General features: G+C 48.2%; 1 protein-coding gene across 2 annotated transcripts in view; it reads left to right on the top strand.

Moving 5' to 3' along the window:
* The first annotated feature begins 1,784 nt into the window (after nucleotides 1–1,784).
* The window catches only part of copb1 (COPI coat complex subunit beta 1), a 79,897-nt gene continuing 63,349 nt past the window's right edge, over nucleotides 1,785–18,332 (top strand). The window contains exon 1 of one of the 2 annotated variants that reach the window (XM_086007907.1): nucleotides 1,785–2,051. The gene's annotated coding sequence lies outside the window, so the exon portion shown is untranslated. The remainder of the gene's footprint in view (nucleotides 2,052–18,332) is intronic. The other variant, XM_086007906.1, reaches the window with a different exon arrangement.

Here is an 18,332-nt window from a genome sequence, read left to right on the forward strand (position 1 = left end):
TAGGGCAGAAATCAAAGAGTATGGATAAAGTTAAGTTTTTTGGACTGGAAAAATGAGTGGAGTTCCAGAGCGGCCTGTTTTAGGGGCGCTCTTATTCACTATATACATAAAAGATCAGGACTTAGGAATTTGTCATCTTGGGGTTCATCAGTAAGAGGGCATTGCTGCTACGAGCTTTCAACTGCTACTGTTTAGGGCTTTCACTCGTTCAACATCGGCAGTAAGCCCCATGTTGTTAAGGAGCACTTTTATGTTGTCACCCCACCTTGTACTGGGTCTGCCTTGTAAGCCTCTTCCATGTGGGTGGTGGTTTGATGGTCATTGCTCTGGCAGTGTCAGACTCAGGGTGGCACTTGAGGTGTCCATACCAGAGGAGTTGGTAATGATCAACCAACCAGGGCAGTGGTGGCTGATTTGTCAGGTTGTGCACAGTCTCATTTAAGACTTTATTATGAGGCTGAATCTGCAGTAGTGTGCAAAGTGATATCGAATCAATTCCATTGATTCACCTATTCATTACTTTGGTGAGTACCCACATTTCTGAATCATATTTAAATATGGATATTACTAACGCATTGTAGAACTGTACTTTGAGATTGTGACTTATGTTCCATCTCCATATACCAGCTATTTACACAAGTATGGACTGATGAAACTATTCCAAACCCGTGGCGCCAAGGCATTCTCCTGTATTTTTACAAAGGCAAGGGATCAAAAACAAACTGCAGCCACTACAGAGGTATTATCCGACTCCCAAAAGTGGTTAAAGAACTCACTTGTATGATACTTGCTTGAATCAAGAAGCCTCGGAGAGACAAATGCTGAATGCAACAGGCTGGCTTCACAGAGAATAGGTCGACCATTGAACAGACATTTACACGATGGCAGGTGGCAGCCAAACAACATGAATATAAGGATCCACGATATGTTGCCTACAATGATTCAAAAAAGCTTTTGACTTACTGGATAGTGCCTATGGCTCCTGTTACAATCTCGAGAGCTCCCTTCTAAAATGATATAATTCATCAGAGAGCTTTCTGCTCACATAAGCAGCCAGGTCTCCATTGACAGAAAGCTCGCTGAGCCTTTTGAGTTTAATACCGAAACACGTTGGGGCTCTGTTCTCACCTCAACCTTATTCTGGTCAGGTGTTGACTACATCATAGAATCAACAGGAGAAAAACGTGGCTGTGGATTCAGTGTCAGCTGTGGCTCAGTTGGTAGCACTCTCCCCAGTCAGGAGATTGTGAGTTCAAGTCCCACTCCAAAGACTTGAATGCAAAGATTGAGGCTGAGGGAGTGCTGCACTGTCGGAGGTGTTGTCTTTTGGATGAGATGTTAAACCATGGCCCTGTCCGCCCTCTCAGGTGGAAGTAAAAGATTCCATGGCACTATTTTGAAGAAGAGCAGGGTCCGAGCCAATATTTATCCCTCAATCAACATCTTCAGGGGAGGAAATAAATTGTTGAGAAAAAATAGATAAATAAAAACTCACATCTAATGCATCCAACACACCAGGGGACAGATATTACATTTTTAAATCAGAGCTGTCACGATTAGGGATGCTGATTGGAGTGACACCTATGAACCAAAAGAGTGAGATTGCAAAACTATGTATTGCAAAATGTTTACATTTAGGATTGAGATACATCAAAAATATGTTATAATTTCTGAACTGGAATGAGTGACACTGTGCTCAAGCGCGACTGGGCTTATTTAATAAATAAAGAATAAAGGAGGGAGTGTGACGTGGCTGTCGGGAAAGCGTTTGTGCGGCTGCTCGCCCACTCGGCCGCCGTCCGTGTTGAGGCAGCAGTTCCACGTCAGCCGGAGCGCCAGCGAGGCGGACCCGACACACAGAGAGAGAGAGAGCGGGAGGAGAGAGAAGAGAGAGCGCCTGTGGTCGGCAGAGCGGGACACGGTATTGCCCTCTCCTCCCCGGGCCTGACACCAGGTGCAGTAAACGCGCGTTCCCCGGTAACCGGGCCTGCGCACCTCTTTCCCAACAGCGCCCTGTGTCAGCTGCCAGGCCCGCTGCGGCCTAGACCCAGGTTTGTTGTTGTTTCGGCCTTACTCGTGCTCCAGGAGCTTTGAGGTTTGCATTAAAACACCACAAGTAGCGGCTCCGGTTTCGGGCCTTCCTCTGTTTAAATTGTAAGGAGTTGGCGATTGAATTAAATCAAATGAAATCATAAATCGTCCTTTAGAAGCAGAAAATGTTCCCGCTGCATTTATATATAAACTAAAAAAGTAGACATATAAAATAATTTAACATTCCCACAACATAAAGTTCTATCTGTGTTCAGTTTTGAGTAGACTATCACTTTAAATATTTGTAGTGTGGTTTTGCAAATCTAGTGACTTTCTTTTACTCTGGAAAGTGCCAAGTAGTCACAGTGGCCAAGTCAAGCTTCGAGGTACCTGTCGGAGGCAGCAGAAGAAAACTGCTGCTTCATAAATATGATAAGCTGAAAAAAATCTGAGGTGAAAAAAAAGTTGAGGGCTTATTTCTGTAAGTTATTTTGCGAAATTTGCGAGACAGTAAGTTGTACACAAGATAATCATGGACGCGAGAAAGTTCAGTCAGCCCATCTTTCATTCAGAAATACTCAAGTCCTCTTGCAGCATGCAATTATTTTTTTTAATGAATCATAGAAACAGAAGATAGGAGCAGTAGGAGGCCATTCGGCCCCTCGAGCCTGCTCCGCCATTCAATGCGATCATGGCTGACCATCCAAATTCAGTACCCGGTACCTGCTTTCTCCCCATACCCCTTGATCCCTTTAGCCTTGAGAAATATATCCAACTCCTTCTTGAATATATTTAATGAATTGGCCTCTACTGCCTTCTGTGGTAGAGAATTCCACAGGTTCACCACTCTCTGGGTGAAGAAATTCCTCCTCATCTCTGTCCTAAATGGCTTACCCCTTATCCTTAGACTGTGACCCCTGGTTCTGGACTCCCCTGACCATCGGGAACATTCTTCCTGCATCTAGTCTGTCCAGTCCTGTCAGAATTTTATAAGTTTCAATGAGATCCCCTCTCGTTCTTCTAAACTCCAGCGAGTACAAGCCCAATCGACCCAATCTCTCCTCATACGTCATTCCTGCCATCCCAGGTATCAGCCTGGTGAATCTTCGCTGAACTCTTTCCATGGCAAGAACATCCTTCCTCCAATAAGGCGACCAAAACTGCACACAATACTCAAGATGTGGTCTCACCAAGACCCCGTACAACTGCAGCAAGACATCCTTGTTCCTGTACTCAAACCCTCGCGCTATGAAAGCCAACATACCATTGGCCTTCTTAACCGCCTGCTGCACCTGCATGCTTACCTTCAGCGATTGATGCACAAGGACACCCAGGTCTCGTTGCACTTCCCCTTCTCCCAATCCATCAATTTCTCCTCCACTCCCCTTTTTGGGGAGCCCATTCTATATCTATCTCTGTGTGAAGAATTTGCTTTTTACTAGTTTGTGCTGGTCTCCTTGCCCTATTCTTGCAGTTTACTTTTAAAGTAATTTTCTGAGTTTGCCATTTCCAAATTTGCTGCCTCTCAGTACCTCCTTAGATGTCTCCTTTGAAGTCTGAAAAACCTGGTCCTTCCTCTTAATTCAAACATCTTTAATACTATGGATGAGCTATGGTTCTTTTTAATGAATATCTCCTTTGTGTCTTGGTGATAAGAACTGGATTCAGTGCTCCAAGTTTTGATCTGATCAGACCACTGTAGGTTTGATCATGACTTCCTCTGACTTGTATTCTACTGTTGTGCCTATATTAGTTTGACATTTTATTGGCCTTGTTGATTGCTATTCTGCATTGGTTGGCTGTGTTGAATGTCAAGTCAATGAAGATTCCATGGTCTCTTTCAACTTCAGTGCCAATCATGGCGTATCTGTGTTCCCCATTTTTGTTTTCATGTCTATATTAAATATCATCTGCCATTGTTTTGCTCATTTGAGTATTTTATGTCACTCTATGTAATTTCGAAGCTGCTTCCTCTGATTTCACTACCCCTGCTAGTTTATCATCTGAAAATTTGATCAATTTACATTGAATTACTTGTGACAGTCAAGAATTAAGGCCATTTTTTACATTCGCTTACAAATTATCGAGCACATTGAAATGTACTAATTTGTTGGCAAATGTGGAAAAAGCCTTAATTCTTGACAATACAGTATTGACAATTGTAAGTGAAATTTAGTAATTGTATTTTAAACATCAGATAAAACCACTGAATGATCAAAAACATTATCCAAAAAGAATTAAATTTCAGAAATGCATGTTATTGTGCATTTCACAAACTAATTATATTATAGTTTTCATCTTCCAATTAGGCACTTTGCAGCCTTCTGGACTCAATATAGAGTTCAACAATTTCAGATCATAAACTCGGCCCCTATCATATTTTTTATCCACACTTTTTTTCTCTCCCACATGGCAGCTGTCTCTCATTCTGCCAGCGTATTTCACACTTCATCTAGAGCCATCCTTTGTTTCTTTACCTGTCCTTTTACCATCTCGTCTCGCCTTGAATATCTCCTTAATGTCTCTTCACCTCTCACAGAACTTCCCTTTTGTTCTTTCATCCCCTCCCCCATTTCCCAGCCCCCAAACTTGCTTTTTCATCTGTTTAATTTCCTGCTTTTTTTCTCAGATCTGACAAAGGGTCTTCGACCTGAAACGTTAACTCTGTTTCTCTCTCCACGGATGCTGCCTGGCCTGCTGAGTTTTTCCAGCGTTTTCTGTTGTTATTTTGGATTTCCAGCATCTGCAGTATTTTGCTATCGTTTTTTTTATAATAGTGTGCTCTGAGACTAATGCACATTTCCAGCAATATTCGATGCTTTTTGTATGAGATGCTTTTGTATCATTAGATACAAAAACAACGTACAGACATAAGTTGATTCTTTAGCCTTACCTGTTAAATGGGAAGAAATGCTTTTTAAAATCTTTATATTATGAAGCTATTGATATTTTCATAGTGGTGGGTAATCTTTAGGGAGGTGTGACCTGCCACTGACCTCTGGCTAGAACCAAAAGGAATAAAGCATTCATGAAGAAAGGGCAGAGGTTATTGAGGGTGAATACGTGATATACCTATCAATTCAGTTCATGAAAAGCGACGAGTTAAGTTAGTAACTATAGGTTTTTATTGGCTAAATAACAGAGCCCACCCTCGTGGGTGATCGGATCCAACAAGGAGGAATACCAGCCAGTCGACCACCTTTATACCTGGGCAAGCAGGCGGAGCCATGGGCGGAGTCAGCTGTGGTCAGCCCAGGTATAACAGCGTGGCAAGAGGTGACCTTGTGCAGTGATACAACAGTGTAAACAGTGATAACCATAGTGTAACGACAGTGAACGATAAAAGTGGTTTACCACATTCGCCCCCTTGTTTAAATTTGAGTCCGGCGGGGTGAAGTGTACTACCAGTTCGGGTATGTCAGTCTGTCCGGAGGCCTCGTAAGCCTTTCTGATCGGCGCAGCAGCGGCGGCGGTGGTGCAGTATCTGCGTGGTCGGCGAAGGCTCGTGGGGTTCCGGCATGCCGTCTACCTGGGCTGGATTTGGGGGGGTGGTGGGGGGTAACGGTGGTGTCTCATGGGTGCCCGAGGGTGCGAGGTCTCGTAAGGAGATTGTGTCCTCCCACTCGTCTGGGTATGCCACATAGGCGTACTGGGGGTTGGCGTGCAGGAGGTCCACCCTCTCGACCAGGGGGTCCGTTTTATGGGCCCTCGCGTGCTTTCGCAGCAAGATGGGTCCCGGAGAAGTCAGCCATGTTGGTAGCGAGGTTCCCGTAGTCGACTTCCTGGGGAAAACAAACATTCGTTCATGGGGGGTGGCGTTAATGGCAGTGCAAAGCAGTGACCGGATGGAATGCAGCGCTGCCGGGAGGACTTCCTGCCAGCGAGAGGTTGGGAGGCCCTTAGACTTTAAGGCTAAGAGAACGGCCTTCCAGACAGTCGCGTTCTCTCTTTCCACCTGGCCGTTCCCTCGGGGGTTGTAGCTGGTGGTCCTGCTTGCAGCAATACCTCTCGCTAGTAGGAACTGGCGAAGTTCCTCGCTCATGAAGGATGAGCCCCGGTCGCTATGTATATAGTTCAGGAACCCGAACAAGGCGAAGAGGTTGTTCAGGCATTTGATGACCGTGGTACTGGTCATGTCTGGGCAGGGGAAGGCAAAGGGGAAACGGGAGTACTCATCAATAATGTTGAGGAAGTACACATTACGGTCAGAGGACGGGAGGGGCCCCTTAAAATCGATGCTCAAGCGCTCGAAGGGGCGGGTGGCCTTGATCAGGCTTGCTCTGTCCGGCCTAAAGAGATGCGGTTTGCATTCGGCACAGGTTTGGCAGTTCCTGGTCATGGTCCTGACCTCCTCAATGGAGTAGGGCAGGTTGCGGGCCTTAATGAAGTGGTAAAGTCTGGTGACCCCGGGGTGGCAAAGGTCGTTGTGGAGGGTCTGCAGTCTATTAATTTGCGCGTTGGCGCATGTACTTCGTGATAGAGCATCTGGGGGTTCGTTCAGTTTACCAGGCCGGTACAAGATATCACAATCGTAGGTGGAGAGCTCGATTCTCCACCTCAAGATCTTGTCGTTCTTGATTTTGCCCCTCAGCTTGTTATTAAACATAAAAGCGACCAAGCGCTGGTCGGTGAGGAGGGTAAATCGTTTGCCTGCCAGGTAATGCCTCCAGCGTCGTACTGCCTCCACGATCGCCTAGGCCTCCTTCTCGACCGAAGAGTGTTGGATCTCAGGGCCCTGGAGGGTCCTTGAGAAGAAGGCCACAGGTCTCCCCGCCTGGTTAAGGGTTGCAGCTAGGGCGAAGTCGGATGCATCGCTCTCCACTTGGAAAGGGATAGACTCATCCACCGCGTGCATTGTGGCCTTAGCAATGTCTCCCTTTATGAGGGAGAAGGCTGCGCATGCTTCTGCTGTCAGGGGGAAGGAGGTGGACTTCATGAGGGGTCTGGCTTTGTCCGCATAATTGGGCATAGTAGGCGAAGAGCCCCAGGGTTCTCTTCAGCGCCTTTGGACAGTGGGGGAGGGGAAGCTCCATGAGGGGGCGCATTCTTTCGGGGTCGGGGCCGATGACTCCGTTCTCTACTACGCAGCCGAGGATGGCAAGGCGCGAGGTGTTAAACACACATTTCTCCTTATTGTAGGTGAGGTTCAGCCGTTGGGCCGTACGGAGGAATCTCTCCAGATTAACATCATGGTCCTGCCGGTCGCGGCTGTAGTGTCCGTGTGTAGATAAAGACACTGAAGACAGGAGTTGGTTCATAGGTATTTACTAAGCAAGTCTGGGGGGGGGTTTCTAAAGGATATACACAATACACAGGCTTATATAGCCCAAGTGGCAATTACCGGCATTACGCACACCTGGGGCTCTTAAAGGCACATACACCATAATTGCCCTTAAAGGCACATACACCACAATTCCTCCCCTTCTAGCTAACTAGTACATCATATTTTAAGTAATTATTAATTACATGTTATATGCAAAATAATATACATTGCTGTATTAATTAATTATAAGTTAGTCTCTCAGGAGGCTTCCTGACTCGGTCCGGATAACGCCTCGGGGGTGTAGTAGTTTCTGGTGGTGTAGTAGGTTCTTCTGGCAAGGCTGATTCGGCTTGAAGGCCAGTGTCGGGTTCATCGGGCTCCAGTATCACCGGATCGGAGGTAGATATGGGTATCTCTACTTCATCGTTTGATGTATAGAGTGGTGGTGTAGGTTGTCCCTTTTCGGATGACTTGATGATTTGGTCAGCATGGCGCCTTATTATGCTGTCTCCGATGTCCACGGTATACATCAGTGGTCCTAATCGTGTGCAGATAGTTCCAGGCTGCCATTTCTCGGTACGGTAGTCCCGGGCCAAAACCGGTTGGCCTATCTGGAAGGCCCTAGTTGGCCTTTCATTCATGCCCTGAAACTGCCGGTTCTCCACGTCCCTTCGGATGTTGGGCTTGACCAAATCCAGCCGGCATCTTAGGTTTTTATTGTAGAACATCATGGCGGGAGTTTGGTTAGTAACCATATGCGTTGCATTCCTATATGCAAATAAGAAGTTATCCACCTTGTGCTGAAGTTTTATGTCTTCATTACCCATGGCCTTGATGGCCTTCTTGAAGGTCTGGACAAACCTTTCAGCCAATCCATTGGTGGCGGGATGGTATGGGGCGGACGTGTAGTGCTTTACCCCATTGTTCTTTAAGAACTTTCTGAATTCTTCGGACACAAATTGCGGTCCATTATCAGAACATATCTGCTCCGGCAGCCCATTCCTGGCAAATATGGTCCTTAATACTGTGATGGTTTTTTCCGTGGTGGTGGAGGACATCTTTATTACCTCCGGCCACTTGGAGTGTGCATCAACTGCGATTAAGAACATTGAGTCCATAAATGGACCAGCAAAGTCGATGTGCACCCTTTGCCAGGGAGATGAGGGCCACTCCCATGGATGTAGAGGGGCCTGTGGCGGAGCATTTTGGACCTTCTGGCATCCTAGGCAGCTCTTGGTCATGTCTTCGATGTCTCCATCGATACCTGGCCACCATACAAACGCCCTAGCTAGGTTCTTCATTTTCACTCCACCCAGATGCCCCTCGTGAAGCTCCTTTAGCACTTTATCCTGGAGTTTGGGTGGAATCACCACTCTGGATCCACACATCAAGGTTCCTCGGCACACTGACAGCTGTTCTCTTCTTTGCGAGAATGCTGGCAACAGTGGTTCGCCATGTGCTGGCCATCCCTTCACTGTTAAATTGTAGACCCGTGAGAGAGTAGGGTCATTTCTTGTCTCCCTTTCAATGGCAGAATTTGTCACCGGTAGACATTCCACTATGGTAGAGTGGAATATCTCTACTGGGTCTACTGTAGGTGCCTCTTCTATCGTTGGCAACGGTAGGCGTGATAAACCGTCCGCATTCCCATGCTGTTTTGACCCTTTGTATTCAATGTTTTATTGGTGTGCCCCTAGAAAAAGGGACCACCTCTGTAGTCTTTGTGCCGTCATAATGGGGACACCTTTTTTAGGGTTGAATATGGAGATGAGGGGTTGATGGTCAGTCAGCAAGGTAAATTTTTGTCCGTGTAGGTAATGGTTGAATTTCTTCACTCCCCATACCAGGCTGAGTGCTTCCCTGTCTATCTGGGCATAGTTACGCTCAGCTGAGTTCAATGAGCGTGACGCAAAAGCTATCGGCCGTTCCGAGCCATCAGGGAATCTATGGGACAATACCGCTCCTATGCCGTAAGGGGATGCATCGCACGCCAGTCTGATTGGTAGTGATGGGTTGTAATGAGCCAAAACTTTCTCGGATGTGATTAAGTCTTTACATTTATGGAAGGCACGTTTACAGTCTTCGTTCCATTTCCAAATCACTCCTGTCTGTAGAAGATTAAGAGGGTGTAGAATAGTTGATAAGTTCGGTAAAAATTTATGATAGTAATTTATTAATCCCAGGAATGACCTTAATTGTGAAACATTTTCAGGTGCTGGGGCTTTTATAACTGCTTCAATTTTTTCAGGTGACTTATGCAACCCTTCCTTATTAATTATGTGGCCACAACATGATATCTGATTTTGGAAAAATTCGCACTTGGGGCGATTTGCTTGTAGGCCTCGTTCTTTCAGCCTAGTGAGCACCTGCTCCAAATTGGCAAGGTGCTCGTTGTCGTTTTCTCCTGTTATAAGGATGTCGTCTAGGTAGCATTGAGTCCCCGGAATCCCTTGCAGGACTTGCTCCATAGCTCTTTGCCAGATAGCTGGAGCTGATGCTATTCCAAAAACCAGTCGATTGTACTGGTACAGGCCTTTGTGTGTGTTTATTGTGAGATACTTTTTAGAGGTCTCCTCAACCTCCATCTGCAGATATGCCTGTGCCAAGTCAATTTTTGTGAAACGTTTCCCTCCGGATAGTGAGGCGAAAATATCTTCTATCCTCGGAAGAGGATACTGTACCGTGTGAAGGACCGGGTTTACAGTCACCTTAAAGTCCCCACAGATGCGAATTTTTTTCTGTTCCTCAGAGTTATTTTTCAATTTTTTTCATGACTGGAACGATGGGTGTTGCCCATTCGCTCCAATCTATTTTGGATAATACGCCTGCCTTTTCCAAATTCTTCAGCTCTGCCTCGACTGCCGGACGTATTGCGTATGGCACCGGCCTTGCTTTAAAAATTTTTGGAATTGCTGTATCTTCCACTTTTATTGAGGCGGTGATGCCTTTCAAGGTTCCTAGTTTCTCTTGAAACACTTCTTTGGCGTTGGCCAAGATGTCTTTTAATCGTTCAGGTATGATGTCATCATTGTTTTTTTCCTTACTGGTCACCGTCAGTGCCTGAATGGAGTGCCAGTCTAAACGTATCTTCCATATCCATTCACGTCCCAACAACGGTGGACCACCATCTTGTAGAATGTATAAATACAACTTTTGTATTTCTTTGCCGTTGTATACCACAGGCACCCTTATTTTTCCTTTGGGGTAGACTTTCTGCCCCGTATATGTTTTTAAGATAATGGATGTGTCTTTTAGAGGTATATGCGAAAATAGCCTCTCGTAGTCTCGTCGATTTATTACGGTTAGAGCTGATCCTGTATCTAGCTCCATTTTAACTGGGGACCCTGCTATTGTGAGGGTAACCCAAATGGTTTGGTAATCCTCTTTGGCAAGTACATTATGTAATTTGAGACAGCTTAGTCTCTTGTTTCCGGAGTCGCTATTGCTATTCTGGTCTTCGGAGTTATTGTCCGTCATCATTTGTACCTTCCTGTACTTTTCTTTATTGATTTTTTGTTTTCCGTCAGTGGATTTATTTTGTCCAGATTGGCATACCCGTGCAATGTGTCCAATCTTACCACATTGCCTGCATGCTTTGCCCTTGAACCAGCAGTCCCTCTGGTTATGGGTGGATCTGCCGCAGCGATAACATCTTCCGAACTCCTGTGTCATTTTATGGGTGCCGAAGTCCTGTGTCTCTTGTTGTATCTCTGCAGCTCCTTTTGCTGCTGCTTCGTATGATACAGCCATACTGAAAGCTTTGTCCAATGTTAAATCTTTTTCAGAAAGCAGTCTTTTTTGTGTTCCTTCACTGAAGAGACCGCAAACAAATTTGTCTCGAAGATAATCCGATAGTCCTGCTCCGAATTGGCAGTACTTTGATAGCTTTCTTAATTCGGTTAGGTAACCAGCGTTACTTTCATTCTTGTGTTGATTTCTCTTGAAGAACTTGAATCGTTCTGCTACCAGCAGCGGTGTTGGGTTTAAATGCTCCTGCAGGGTATCAACAATTTCTTTAAAAGTCTTGTCCTTTGGTTTGGCTGGAGTGATTAAATTTCGTAACAGCCCGTATGTCTTCGCGCCCATTAAGTTCAGAAGTACTGAAGCTTTTTTTCATCTGTTATTCCATTTGCAGTGCAATAAACCTCTACTCTTTCCACGTATGTGGTCCAATCTTCTATTTCGCCATCAAAAGCCTCAATATTGCCAGATTTAGGCATTTCAGAAAAGATATGGCGCTTCCCGCGCTTTCCTGCCACTGCTACCGATAACAACGCTGTTTTACTGTGGTTTCCATTTATTCACTGTTGGAGACTCGTTCCCGACGGAGGTCTAAACGCTGACCTGCTTGCCGCGCCGGCCGTCTCTCGAGTGCACCCTCCCAGTCCGTTATTGCTTGCCTCCGATTTCGCTGCCTGTCTCAGCTGTAGAGCCTGCCGCTGGAGCTCCAGCCTGACGCCCAGGAAGGATTAGCGCAGTACCTGTCACCAGCTTGGCAGCTGGTGAAACCACAGTTTCTCTTACTTCCTTGAGTCTTCTGGACGCTGGAGGAATCGATGTCCTTGAGGTGCTGCCGAATTGCAGGTAAGTCCGTTTCCACTTCGTCGCCACTGTAGTGTCCGTGTGTAGATAAAGACACTGAAGACAGGAGTTGGTTCATAGGTATTTACTAAGCAAGTCTGGCGGGGGGGGGGTTTCTAAAGGATATACACAATACACAGGCTTATGTAGCCCAAGTGGCAATTACCGGCATTACGCACACCTGGGGCTCTTAAAGGCACATACACCATAATTGCTCTTAAAGGCACATACACCACAGCGGCCGCAGATGGTGACGTTATCTAGATAAGGGAACGTGGCATGCAGCCCGTTCTGGTCAACCATCCGGTCCATCTCCCTTTGGAAGACCGAAACCCCATTGGTGACGCCGAAGGGAACCCTACGGAAGTGGTAGAGGCGGCCATTCGCCTCGAAGGCAGTATACTGGCGGTCCTCAGGGCGGATAGGCCGACTTAAGGTCGATGGTAGAGAATACCCGGTACTGTGCAATCTGATTGACCATATCAGATATGCGGGGAAGGGGGTATGCGGGGAAGGGGGTATGCATCCAGCTGGGTGTACCGGTTTACGGTTTGGCTGTAGTCGATGACCAGGCGGTGTTTATCGCCGGTCTTAACGACTACGATCTGGGCACGCCAGGGGCTGTTGCTTCCCTCGATGATGCCCTCCTTCAGGAGTCGCTGCACCTCGGAGCTAATAAAAGCTCTGTCCCCGGCGCTGTACCGCCTGCTCTTGGTAGCGACGGGTTTACAGTCGCGGGTGAGGTTAGCGAACAGGGAGGGGGGCGGGACCTTGAGGGTGGATAGGCCGCAGGTGGTACGCGGCGGGCGGTTTAAAAACTGCTGGTTGTAGACTGTGAGGGGGGGGAGGGGTCCACCGTATGCCAAAGTGACACTTTGAAGGTGGGATTGGAAATCCAGCCCTAGTAGGACGGCAGCGCAGAGCTGGGGCAGGACAAGAAGTTTAAAATTTTTATACTCCGTGCCCCTAACCGACAGGGTCACAGCACAGTAGTCGCTGATGTCTGTAGAATGGGACCTCGACGCCATTGAGATCCGGTTGCGCGTTGGCCGGACAGTGAGGGAGTAGTGGCTCACCGTGTCTGGATGGATGAAACTCTCCGTGCTTCCGCTGTCGAACAGGCAGGTCGTGGCGTGGCCGTTTACTTTGATGTCCATCATGGACTTGGACAGGTGATGCGGGCGAGCTTGGTCAAGTGTGACGGAGGCTAGTGTATGGCTGAGCGAGCTGCTGCAGTCTGCGGTGGTCAGGTCTGGAGACAAGGTGGCGGTCGAGTGTGGTGAACAAAATGGCGGCGCCCACGACGTTGAATAAAATGGCGGAGAAGATGGCCGCCCCCACAACTCACATGAGGCACTGCCGGCGTCGGTGGCCTTGATCAAAGATGGCCGCCCCACGACTCACACGAGGGGATACTGGCATCTGTAGCCTTGATGAAAGATGGCCGCCCCCACAACTGGCATGAGGCACTGCTGGCGTCTGTGGCTTTCCCCCTGCAGGCCTTCGCGAAGTGGCCTTTCTTGTGGCAGTCGGAGCAGGTCGCGTTTCTTGCAGGGCAGCGCGCCCTCGGGTGTTTCGCCTTGCCACAGAAGAAGCAGCCGGCGGCCCGATCGCGGGGCTCCGATGTCGCAGCCGGCACCGGGGGTGGCGGTCCCGATCGGTTCCGGGACACCGACGCTGTGGTAGGTCCCAGAGGCGGCGGTGCGAGGGGTATTGCGGCCGGGGTCGGGCCCGAGTCCCAGGGTCGCGCAGCACAGTACCTGGAGTACGCCTCGAGGTCCCGATGGGCCACTTCCAAGGAGCAAGCGAGGATAGCAGCTGTTTTCAGGTCGAGGTCCTTTGATTCCAGCAGTCTTTGCCGTGTGTCGTCTGACCGAAGGCCTTTCACGAAGGCATCTCGGATGTTTCCATCTGTATGTTCTGCAGCTGTTACGGCTTTAAAGTCACAGTCCCTGCCGAGTATTTGCAGCGCCCGTAAGAAATCATCAACCGACTCTCCTGGCTGTTGCGAGCGGGATCTTAGGAGATGCCTGACGTACATTGAGTTTACAGGGCTCCGATACTGTTCTTTTAGCAGGTTGAGGGCGTCCTCGTATGTGGCAATGTCCCGGATGAGTGCAAATACTTTAGGGCTCACCTGAGCGGTCAGAACTCTTAGTTTGGGTGCCGGACGCCGGATTCTCCCAGGTAGGCTTCGAAGCAGCTCAGCCAGTGTTCGAAGTCGAGGGCTGAATTCGCAGCCTGTGGGTTTAGATCCAGGTACGGCGGCCGGAGGGCTCGTAGCCAGGCCGGTTGCTGGGGCTGTTGTGGATGGCCGTTTGGCTGGGGTTGTACGTCTGACTGGTCGTTTGGCTGCTCCGTTGTAGACATTTCAAAATTTAGCCAATAAAATTGATATACCTATCAATTCAGTTCATGAAAAGGGACGAGTTAAGTTAGTAACTATAGGTTTTTATTGGCTAAATAACAGAGCCCACCCTCGTGGGTGATCGGATCCAACAAGGAGGAATACCAGCCAGTCGACCACCTTTATACCTGGGCAAGCAGGCGGAGCCATGGGCGGAGTCAGCTGTGGTCAGCCCAGGTATAACAGCGTGGCAAGAGGTGACCTTGTGTAGTGATACACTATGGTTATCACTGTTTACACTGTTGTAACGATATAAACAATGATAACCATAGTGTAACGATAGTGAACGATAAAAGTGGTTTACCACAATACGTAAACCACATGGTTTTGAAACTGATGTTAAAAAAAATCTTTGTCGTGGCTGATAGTTCAAATGCTGATGGTCTTCCTCAGCACTTGCTGGGCGCTCTCCTCTGCCAAAACAGCGCACTGTTCAGGATCTTCTTGGAATTCAAAGATAACCCTGGCTTCTCTTCTCCACTACAAACCATCTTCTTAAACCCCACTCCCCTGCCACTTCCACCCTCTCCTCTAACAACCCTGGCTGGAGAGTCTAGAACTAGGGGGCAGCCTTAGGATAAGGGGTTGGCCATTTAAGACTGAGATGAGGAGGAATTTCTTCACTCAGAGGGTTGTGAAATTTTGGAATTCTCTACCCCAAAGGGCTGTGGATGCTGAGTCATTGAGTATATTCAAGGCTAAGACAGATAGATTTTTGGACTCTCGGGGAATCGAGGGATATGGAGATCGAGCAGGAAAGTGGAGTTCAGGTAGAAGATCAGCCATGATCTTATTGAATGACTGAGCAGGCTCGAAGGGCTGTATGGCCTACTCCTGCTCCTAATTCTTGCGTTCTTATGTAACAAGTGCGACGAGCTCATGAACTTCATTCTCACTGAGATTGAGACCATCTGCTCAGCTGCCACGGCTGCTTCCCCCTCGCTTCCCCCTCCCTTCCCCTCGCCCTCCAGGCCAAACTTATTCTTAGGTTCCCATCTCTTGCAGTGAGCTCTCACCTTTTCTCTAGTTTCTCTCCTATCTCTCCTCATACCCTCTCCGAGTTCATTTTGTCCATGAGACCCACCTCCTGCTCCCTCGACCCTATTCCCACCAAACCGCTGACCACCCAAATTCCCTTCTTGGCCCCCATGTTTTAGCTGATACTGTTAATGATTCTCCCCTCAAGTACTGTTCCCCTCCCCTTCAAATTTGTCATCATCCCTCTCCCAAAAAAAAAAAAAACCTTGACCTCTCTGTCTTTGCAAACTACTGCAGCATCTCCAACCTCCCTTTCCTCTCCAAAGTCCTTGAACGTCTTGTCACCTCCCAAATCTTGCCCATTTTTCCCGCAATTCCATGTTTGAATCCCTCCAATCAGGTTTCCACCCTGCCTCAGTATTGGAACGACCCTTATCGAAGTCACAAATGACATCCTCTGTGACTGTGGTAAGCTATCCCTCATCATCCTTCTCAACCTGTCTTAAGCCTTTGACATGGTTGACTGTACCATCCTCTTCCAACACCTCTCCTCCATGGTCCAGCTGAGGGGGACTTCCCTCGCCTGGTTCCATTCTTATCGATCTAGTCGTAGTCAGAGAACCGCCTGCAATGGCTTCTCTTCCTGCTTCCACATGTTACTTCCTGGAGTCCCTCATGGATTTATCCTTGGCCCCCTAATATTTCTCATCTACATGCTGCCCCCTTGGCAACATCATCCGAAAACACAGCGTCTGGTTTCACATATATGCCGACGACACCCAGCTCTACCTCACCACCACCTGTCTCTGATTGGTCATGCTGCTTGTCCGCCATCCAGTATCGAGTGAGCAGAAATTTCCTCCAACAAAATATTGGGAAGATGGAAGCCATTGTCTTCCGTCCCCACCACGAACTCTGTTCCCTAGCCACTGACTCTATCCCTCTTCCAAGCATCTGTCTGAGGCTGGACCAGACTGTTTGCAACCTTGGTGTAGTATTTGATCCCGAGATGAGTTTCCAACCACACATCCACAAGATTGCCAATTCCACCACTGTAACATTGCCCGACTCAGACCCCGCCTCAGCTCATCTGCTGCTGAAACCCTCGCCATGCCTTTGTTATCTCTAGACTTTCCAATGCCGTCTTGGTCGGCCTCCCATCTTCCACCCTCCATAAACTTAAGCTTATCCAAAGCTGTCCGTGTCCTAACTCGCACCAAGTCCTGTTCACCCATCACCCCTGTGCTCGCTGACCTACAGTGGCTCCTGGTTCAGCAATGCCTTGATTTTAAAATTCTCATCCTTATTTTCAAATCTCTCCATGGCCTCGCCCCTCCCTATCACTAACCCGCTCCAGCCCTACAACTCTAAGATCTCTGCGTTCCTCCAATTCTGGCCTCTTGCACATTCCAGATTTTAATCACTCCACCATTGGCAGCTGTGCCTTCAGCTGCCGAGGCCCTATGCTCTTGAATTCCCTCCCTAACCTTCGCTCCCTCTCTTTTCTCCTTTTAAGACACTCCTTAAAACCTACCTCTTTGACCAAGCTTTTGGTCATACATCTCAATATCTCCTTATGTGGCTCCGTGTCAAATGTTGTTTGTCAATGCTCCTGTGAAGCTCCTTGGGAGGGTTTGCTATATTAAAGACACTTTCCAAGTGCTTGTTGTTGTTCCATAGAACATTTTACCAGATAAGAAAGGGGCAACAACAGAAATGTTCAAAGAATCAGCTTTGCCCTTTTAATACATCTCAGTATCTCCTTATGTGGCATCAAGGGGTATGGGGAGAGAGCGGGAATATGGTATTGAGATAGAGGATCAGCCATGATCATATTGAATGGCGGAGCAGGCTCGAAGGGCCGAATGGCCTACTCCTATTTTTCTATGTTTTGAGTATACAGTAGTTTTGGTTTTGAACACTAATCCTTTATTGACATGAAGATTGTACACTGAGAAAAGCTAAATTATACCTCTTTACTGACTTTGTGAATTCTTCTTCTTAGGCAGTCCCTCGGAATCGAGGATGACTTGCTTCCACTTTAAAAATGAGTTCACAGGTGACTGATGAGTCCAATGCGGGACCGACAGTCTCTGGGCAGACGGTGGTTGAAGGGGCGGGTGGGTTGGGTGCTTGGGTTGACGTGCGCTCCTTGCGCTACCTGCGCTTGGCTTCCGCTTGCTCCCGGCGAAGAGACTCGTGGTGTTCGGCGCCTTCCCGGATGCTTCTCCTCCACTTTGTGCAGTGGCCAGGGATTCCCAGGTGTCGGTGGGGATGTTACACTTTTTCAAGGAGGCTTTGAGGGTGTCCTTGAAGCGTTTCCTCTGCCCACCTGGGGCTCTCTGGCCGTGCCGGAGCTCCGAGCAGAGCGCTTGTTTTGGGAGTCTCGTATCAGGCATGTGGACAATGTGACCCGTCCATCGGAGCTGATCGAGCGTGGTCAAAGCTTCGATGCTGGGGATGTTGGCCTGAGCAAGAACACTGACGTTGGTGCACTTATCCTGCCAATGGATTTGCAGGATCTTGCGGAGGCAGCGTTGGTGGTACCTCTCCAGTGCTTTGAGGTGCCTGCTGTACATGGTCCATGTCTCTGAGGCATACAGCAGGGCATGTATCACTGCTGCCCTGCAGAGCATGAGCTTAGTGCCGGGTTTGAGGTCCTGGTCTTCAAACACCTCTCTTGCTCAGGGGACCGAAGGCTGCACTGGCACACTGAAGGCGGTGTTGGACTTCGTCGTCGACGTCTGCCCTTGTTGACAGTGGGCTCCCGAGGTATGGAAAGTGGTCCACGTTGTCCAAGGCCTTGTCGTGGATTTTGATAATCGGGGCGCAGCACTGTGGCGGGGGCAGGTTTGTAGAGGACCTTTGTCTTGTGGATGTTTAGTGTAAGGCCCATGCTCTCGTATGCTTCGGTGAAGGTATTTACAATGGTCTATGTTTCTATGTTTGGAGTTCGACCTCCGAGTGAGCGCAGACGCAAGCATAGTCTGCATACTGTAATTCGACGACAGAGGATGGGACGACCTTGGATCTGGACTGGAGGCGACGGAGGTTGAACAGTTTCCCGTTTGT

This window comes from Somniosus microcephalus, chromosome 15 (genome assembly GCF_052327205.1).
Source record: "Somniosus microcephalus isolate GS21.2 chromosome 15, FLI_Smic_1.0, whole genome shotgun sequence".
Lineage (NCBI taxonomy): Eukaryota > Metazoa > Chordata > Chondrichthyes > Squaliformes > Somniosidae > Somniosus > Somniosus microcephalus.